At 43.2% G+C, this 8,364-nt stretch overlaps 1 long non-coding RNA gene across 1 annotated transcript; it reads left to right on the plus strand.

Annotated features, from left to right (window-relative positions):
* The first annotated feature begins 1,210 nt into the window (after positions 1 to 1,210).
* Positions 1,211 to 7,873, plus strand: LOC106030457 (uncharacterized). The gene is made up of 4 exons (XR_007168514.2): positions 1,211 to 1,544; positions 5,480 to 5,578; positions 6,604 to 6,762; positions 6,886 to 7,873. It is a non-coding gene; the product is annotated as an uncharacterized lncRNA (long non-coding RNA).
* Positions 7,874 to 8,364: the final 491 nt, after the last annotated feature.

The following is an 8,364-nucleotide window of genomic DNA, read 5'->3' on the forward strand; positions in this document are numbered from 1 at the left end:
TTGTACATGGGCATGTACAATAAGTCCTTGATTGGGACAAGCAAGTTGCTTTAATACAAGCAAAAAGAGGTTCATTTGTGAGGAGAATAAGAGTGATGCTGCTCTATGAAAGGTAGGCATGAGGAAGGATGTAAGTTTTTGTTCACATCTAAGCTGTATGATTTTCTCTATTCTGTTATATTGCTTAGCTGTGCTGGCCTTCTCCATTCTTGGAGAAAATAAATGCTTACAATAGAAGATATATATATTTTTTTTTTTTTTGCATACACCTCCTTTGCAAATGAATGGGAAGTGTTAGCGAATGAAGAAGCAGCGTTATATCAGTGCATGAAACCATGTTATATGCAGAGACACCCACAGAGGACCAGAATTGTCTGTGTTGGTTTGTTGCCACACAGAGAAGCTGCGATTGCATTAACGTCTTTTTTTTTATTGGAGTGGAAGTAGGAATACTTTTAAGCAAAGATCACAACTTTTAAATTTCATGTTTTAAAGAACATCAGCTATTAAGGGATGTATTGAATTGTGTCTCTTTAATTTTATGTACCATACGCAAAAACAAAAGGCTGTGGTTCCTAGTAGCACACTGCATTTAGTCATTGTGGTGGTTTCCTGATATCTCAGAAAATCAGTGCAAAAAAACATGAATTTTTAAGTGTAGCACTGAACTTATTCTACATGCATTTTTTTTCCATAATACACCAATTTTACAGGAAAACAAAACAAACAAACAAAAAAAAAACAGCTGATATCCTGGTTCCAATACACTTAATCATTTTTTTAAGTAAAAGGTATTTTGATACTTTTTATGTAACAGCTTTGCTAAAATTTTAGTGACAGTAGCATTCTCAGGAAAACTCTGTTTTAACCATATGAAGGGTTGAAACAGTTTGCTAGTCTTAAGAAATAAGAACTACAGAAACATGTCAAATCTAGTTGTTTTAAATGGAATTATTAAAGAGCAAGGCATGCACAGTATATATATACATATTTTTTCTTCCTGAGAATCAAAGTGTCCACTTGTATACAGGAAGGGTAAAGGGTTTTGTAACTTCTTCAGAAGTATGCAAATACATTGCATGAGGAAAACCTTAAAGCTTGTGAAGCAGAGAAGGCACTCTTAGAAGTCATACGAAGCAGTTCTTGTTATGATCACTCGGAGCTGTTGCTCCAAGGTGTGGTGGTCTGGCTGGGATGGAGTGGAGTTTCCTCACTAGGGCTCCATGTGGTGCCGTGTTTGGATTTGTGACTAAAGCAGTGTTGGTAGCACAGCAGTGGGCTACTGCTGAGCAGTTATTTGCTCAGCATCAGGGTTTCTCTACTTCCCACTCAGCCCCTGCAGCAAATAGGCTGCAGGTGGGCAAGAAGCTATGAAGGGACACAGCTGGGACAGCTGACATGAACGGATCAGAGAGATGTCCCATACTGCGTAGCACCATGCTCAGGGAGAAAAACTGGGGTTGAGAGAGAAGAAGGGGTGGTGGGACTTCAAAGGTGGCCCTCGTTCAGAGACTGGTTGGACATCAGTCTGCCTATGGGAGGTGGTGAGCAATTTCTCTAGTTTCACTTCAGTTTTTCTCTTCCTTTACCTATTAAGCTGTCTTTATCTCAACCCACAAGCTGTGTCACTTTTCTTCTTCCTATTTTCTCCCTACTGGAGGAGGGGAACGAGCAAACAGCTTTGGGGGTGTTTTGCAGGAGCCAACCCACAATTGGTCCCCTCTGGTGCCCAGCGTGCTTCAAGGGGCTCAAGATAAAGACAGATTTGATTGGCGTGTGCTAGCATTTATAGCTGATAGAGCTGTTTAGCTGGTGCTTGGCAGGCTGGTACTTGCTGCTGGTGGTCCCAATATTGACATACTTGCTCCCTTACCTGCTCCACTACTTGCTCGCTTTCTTGTTGCACATTAAGTTTCAGGGCTTGCTAATGGTTCCTTTCAGCTTTTGCTGTTTTCTGTGTTATCACTTTGTTTTGCCTTCCCTGGGAAACCTATGATAAAAGCACTGGCCTCGAGCCCAGTCTGGTATTTGGCCCCTGAATTGACGTCCTCCCAGTCTCTGAAGAACCATCTCGTTGAGACAATTAGCAACCACAACTCTCTCTTCTCCTCCCAGAGCCACTTTTTGAGGAGAGTGAAGGAGGGCACCTCCTCTTTCCCCTCCTCCTCTAGGACAGATGTTGCCAGCCTTGTTGCAAGGACTGCTCGCTCAGGTTCTGGGGCATCCCTACACAACTAGGGCTGTCCTACTGGTGCAGGCTGTAAGCATGATTTTGTCTTCTCTTAAGGGTAATCAACTAGTAGGAGATATGACACGGGAATCTGCCCCGAGGCAGTCAGTTCCTGTGTGGCAAGGTCAGTGGGACGATTCGGACAAAGTCGTGGGTCTAGCTGGCAAGGAGTTAGCTTTCTTTATAGCAGTCTATATGGTGCTGTGTTTTGGAGCTGTGGTGCAAAAGGTGTTGGTAACACACCCAAACCATACAGCACCTGGTATTCTCAGGCAGTCTGCCATCAAAGTACCACACTGGGTCTGCTTTTTCCAAAGGTCTGACGCAAAACCAACAGAAATTCAGGACTGTCTTTAAGCGTACTTCAGTGTGGTTCCGGCCATTTTGGTAGAACCCTGTTTGGCGGTGCTTCTCATCAGCTTCTGGTGCCATCTTGTAATTCACAGATTTAACCTAAAGTGTTGGGATTCTGGTAGTGGTGGTAATACTTTATTTGTTAGGTATGCAATATTACTCCTTACTGAAGTAATTGGTGCACTCAGGTCAATAGTGCTGGAAATGGTCTTTGTGTTTTGCTTTGTAGCTTGTGTTGTTCTTTCGCAGCCATATTAATCTGTGGGTAATAATATCATGGTTAGCTTGCAACAATTTATGTTCGGATGAAGTCCTGAAGCAGTACTGCTATAAATAAAATCCCACAGGTAGCTGCATTTTGAATTTACTAACCATCTCAGACAGATACACTAACTCTGGAGACCTGGAAGAGTAATCAGCAGGCATTTTGCATTCTCAGTAAATTCACTACCGCAGGACTTGTTTCCGCCCTTGTTTAATGGATGTTTCCTTTGTTCAAGCACTGTATTTTGTAAAAGTAATGTAAAGTCCATTTGTTGGCTATTCTTTTCGTTCACTTTTAAGACTGCTAGCTATTTTGTCTTCCTAAACTTCTCCAATGGATAATGGAGCAAGGGGCTCTTCTAGGTACTTCTTCACTTTATGCTACATTAGCAGGTAGAGAAAAGTGATAGCAGCCCTGTAGAGCAAAATCATCAGTGCTGAAGACCTGGCATGCACACCATAAACATTTTAGAGATTTTTTTCTAGGCTAGAGATTTTTTTTTAGGCTAGTCTTGTCTGCTCCCACGGGCTGAGTGCCTGTTGCATCTGGAGTATATTAGGTGCACTCCTGGCCTTCATCTTCCAGTTTGTTTTATCTAAAAAAAATATGCTCGTGTGATTTGAGACTGTGTGAACCATAACGTGAACCACAGCCCAGCAAGTGGAAGGGCTAGGAGGTTAGCTTTAAAAGCACTCTTCTGATCCAGTGTAGAAATCTCGAGACAGATATCTTCTTGGGCAACTTCAGACAGCCTCAGTGTAGATGTCCACATGTGAGCAAGTAAAGAAGACAAAGAAAAAGGCACTTTCTCAGGCCTTATTTAAATGTCTTTGTTAGGATTAAGTGAATCGTGACCTAAAAGTCCCAATTTTTCTCCACTGACTGTAAAGGACCTCTGAGCAACCAGTGAGAAGCACACCTGCTGTAGGTGTCCAATGCTGCATGAGAAGCCTACTTCTTTCTTTCTGTATCTGAGACAAATGACAGAGGTGTACTTGAGGACTCCTTTCAAGTTGTTTTTTGGTTTTGTTTGTTTTTGTCAGATTGAATCACTTCTCACTTTCCATCATCTTCATACCCAGTATGCTAATCATGATTTCTCTCACAAGTTTTATTCATTTCCTGACATCTTCTTCCTGTCTCAAAACGTCTCACAAACACATCAACCATCACTAAATTTCGTCACGTGATCTGAGCTCCAATCCCATCAAAACTTGTGACTGCATCAAGAAATACTGATGCTGGAACAAGGTTTAATTTATGTCTTGGCGGATGGTTGATGGCACTGATAGCCTGTGGTATATTAACTCACTGAACTCTCAGACTCCTTAAAGGAATAATGAATGCTCCTCACACCTACTTTCTGTCACAAACACTCCTTTGTAATGTAAATGAAAGAACACACCAAAGCTGTCAGATACATGTCCCACCGCTGTGTCTGTTCGAACAACGGTGCTGAGAAGGGTTGTTCCTACTCTCTCTCTTTAGTCCTAATGGGATGTTGTGTTTTTTTCTGGCACGCTCTCAGACCTACAGATTTTTTTCACAGATTATGGCCAGCTATGAGTGGTGTTAGAAGGTGACAAATTTAATGGAAATGTAATGCGAAACTTAAACATTTTTGTCTGGAGCAGAAGCAGGACACCTCTTACATTCCTAGCAACTGCAAACACCTGCATGGGATTGAACTGCTAGTGTCAAAGTTGCAGCCAGCTTCCCTAAAAAACATCCAGAACAATGAATGTTTTTTTACATACAACAAACTCAAAATTACTGCTCAAGCATGTCTGGCAATCTTTATTTTGTTTTCATGCTGGTTCTTTTGAAGAAGCCATTAATACATGCAAACATGTATCACATTTTCTATTGTGTTCCTTGCAATGTTAACGTTATCTCCTGATCTTAGCCTGTAGCCTTCCATTACAAAGCAACATTGCCACGAAGCATCACAAGCCAGAAAATGCCATCATTTTAATGCTCTTGGAGGAGAAAAAAAAAAAAGTATTTATATACATATATATATATATATATCCCTTTTTACACCAATTTAATACAGTAAAAATTTCCTCTGGTTTGTTAGCCATACGTTTTTGTTGCAGGATGAGTATGGGGATATTTTTAGGTTGGGACAACAAGCAGGTATGTTGTTTTAGCTGCTCTTAGTTGCCTGGTGAGGATCCTTCTGTCTTCTAAATAAGCTGCATTTACCCAGCAAGGAAGCTGTTCCTTGCTTCCCGTCCCTGGCCTGAATTAGTCCTTCTCTGTCTGTCCTCAGCTCTGCCTGCTGGCTCTGAACTTCACCATGCTCTCTTGCCTGTTTTCCTGATTTGTGTTTTGCTTTGTAATGACCTTTTGGTGACAATGTATTTGAAAGCTTTATCCACTGCTAGTTCAGTTTTTATTGGTAATTACGGAGATACCATGTTTTGTTTGTTTGTTTTAGCTGTGTTTCTGTTGTTTTTGTTTTTCCCAAATTCTGCTGCAAGCAAACTCCTGGATATGATGTACCAAACTAGGACAAAGCACTCAAAGTGTTTTAAGCACATTACCGCCAATACTTTGCTGGCTCACTTTGCCACATGCAAAAGGACAATGATGTGCTTACTTACTCATCTCTCTATTCTGGACAGAAGGGAACCCATTTGGATGCCACTGGTTCATTCAGCCTGGTCAAACCCTGATGTGAAAGAATTAGCGATGTTTTTCCCAAGCACATCAAAGGCTGCAAGGTGGGTTCAAGCTGTTACATAGGAAAGCAAGCTAATTTTGGAATACTGCACATGTTCACTACGTTCAGAAGATTTTGATCACTGTACCAGATTCCTAAAGTGAACATTAGTTAGGAGTACTTGCCAAAGCATAACTCAGCTCCTCCCTTTCAGGGTAAGATTTTCCCTGTGCCTTGCTAGCTCTTCAGTGTCACCTGCTGTACTATCACAGTTCTTTAAACTTGCCAGCTTGCATGCTCTATTTGGGTGACAAGAACATATTTCATTGGTGGCACCAAGGAGATAAAAGGGTGGGGGGCTTTTACAGACTCTACTAACATGGTTTCTTCACACTAGAAGTACATAACAGTGCTACGGTAAGGCTGTCCTGCGGTGATTTAAAGAAGCCTGTGATAGGGAACACAACAAGGGCAATAAGTAAAATAAAAATAAATAAATAAATAAAAAATCCTTTAATTCCAGAAACTGCATCTGTGTATACCAACTGCTTACAGGGTTTTCTGTGAAGCTGACATTTGTGAGGTGTCGCATGCTTCAGTCCCATCCTAAATCAGCTTCGTGTCACAAACTGTGGGCTGTTCGCTGCTCCTCTTCACTCCGAAGCAGTTGAATTCGTCAGCTGTGCAGTCTGCTCCTTCCTGCCTCCCCGCCACAAATAACCCAGAGGTCAGCGGGGATGGGGAAGGGTCACATCACTGAGGTGCCACCAAAGAGTGCCAGGCAGGGCCAACACTGAAAACTACTCTGCCCCACGCAGCTGGGGAGCTGGGCCTGTACTTTAGTGCTGTGCGGAATAGTTTAACTGAGTGAATTAGCCCAGACAAGTGTAAAAATCACTGGGCTTGTGATAAGAAAATGAAAGACAGTATTGTTGGTTTCTGATTCTGGTTTTGTTTGTTTGCCTTTATATCTCACCCCATGCATATTTGCCTTAATAGCAAGCTAAAAGCCCCGTAGAGCATCAGTGACCTAATTAAAAATTGCATCCCTGATGAACTTCTTCACTGGCTTATTTATTTGCATAGGTTTCCTACAGATGACACGTGAAGCATGATATAGGAAAGGATGAAAGGCAGGTGGTGGCAGAGCCATTGCCTGCAGTCGTGTCCCACCTGCGTTACGTGGCCTCGTGCCAGCCTCCGGCTGGGACTAGCTGCTGCGGAGATTGCCGGAGATCAGTGGTGGTAGGTGTCTTCAGATCGTCCTTGGTGAACCGCGTGAGATCCACAATTGTCCTCCCGGAAGCAAAGTACAGAACTGCACAAATGTCTATCATTTAACACGGACATTTTTTTTTAATCTTGTAGGGATCCGATGCGGTCCATGAGTCACATCAGGCTTGACGTCAATTAGCGCTTTGAAATAGCTACGCTGCACCATCTTGACTGCATACATTCACAAAGTCACATCCAAAAACTCGGTTAAGAAGCAGAGTTGGTTATCTTGAAATAATGGTTTAGTGACAATAAGTGCCACTGTTTGTGCACTGCACGCCCCTCTTCCTGATGCCAGAGGTGGGCCAAAGTTGCCACGTCTGTACATCGGGACTGCTGGGCTGCACTCACAGTAGCTGCCCTTGCTTGATGTTGAATGGAAGTCCGGACCTTTAACTCGAGCAAAGCAGAACAGGAGTTGTTATTGTCTCCTCGTGATGGGTTGAGGAAGAGGCTCCACACAACCTCTGCTGTGTTTAGGTGAGGAAATAAAGCACAGAGTAACAACATCAGCAATGTGTGACGCCATGGTCTCCTTCTGCCCTTTCATAACTCTATTGCTTATAGAGCCAAAGTCTGGCTAGTTCTTCAAAGACCCAGGAGAAGGCAACTTTCTTATTAGACTCTTCATTAGAACCAGTGGAGCTCCAGTCAATAGTCAATGCAGCTTTAAAAGCGTTTCAAACAAGCAGCCAGTCACCTATAGGCACAGTTCACCCCCTGTAGGCGTATCATGCCCTCTGAGGTGTCTAGAGTAACCAGGACGTCTGCATGGGGCTGGCAGCTCTGCCAAAGGACACGTGAAGCTCCCCTGCATTTCTGCAGCAGCAGCTGGATACGCCAAGGGATCTCCATCCCCTTGGACACCCGTTTGGGCACCTGAATCAGACTCCTGGTGGTTCTTCCAGAGAGCAGAGTCCCTTTCTAGGCTCCACAGCCAAAACGACTGGCTTTCCAGCTGCAGTCCAGAAGCCCTTCCGCAAACCTGAATGGCATCACCTACCCCAGCATGAATTTCTGGCAAGGAAACGCCATTTCTTGACGGGTGTCAGGCAGCTGACTTGCTGAAGCACTGCATTCCCGCCCTGCTGTAGGAAAGCTGAGTGTGCCCGGGCAGCTGGTTTCAGCCCGCCACGAGGGTTATGCAGGACCCTGGCTATAAATCAGAGGTTGTTGCAGAGCTGCTTGTTTAGCCATGTTGCATCCCACAGCTAGGTTCATTTCCTCTCAAGAAACTGGCTGCATTCTCATGTCATGTTTAAAAGGCCAGTCTGGGAAGAAACTGAGCACAATCTTATAGGAGCAAGGACTAGACTGGCACTGCTTCTCTGACCTCCTAGGCTGTCTAATGGTAAGATACTCTTTTATTAATTTGTTCTTGGCTTACCTTGGCTGTGAACTTTTATAGAGCCCTAGTACAAGACGTAGTAATAAACAGGGCTATAGTTAAGGTCATCAAGGTTGTAATCATAACCCAACAAAAAATGGAAGATACTTCATCGGCTTTAGTGAACTTACTAATTATGCTGATCTGTAATGTCTAGCATGATCTATGTGAAATCTTAATTCTCT

The sequence above is a fragment of the Anser cygnoides genome, chromosome 3, assembly GCF_040182565.1.
Source record: "Anser cygnoides isolate HZ-2024a breed goose chromosome 3, Taihu_goose_T2T_genome, whole genome shotgun sequence".
Taxonomy (NCBI): domain Eukaryota; kingdom Metazoa; phylum Chordata; class Aves; order Anseriformes; family Anatidae; genus Anser; species Anser cygnoides.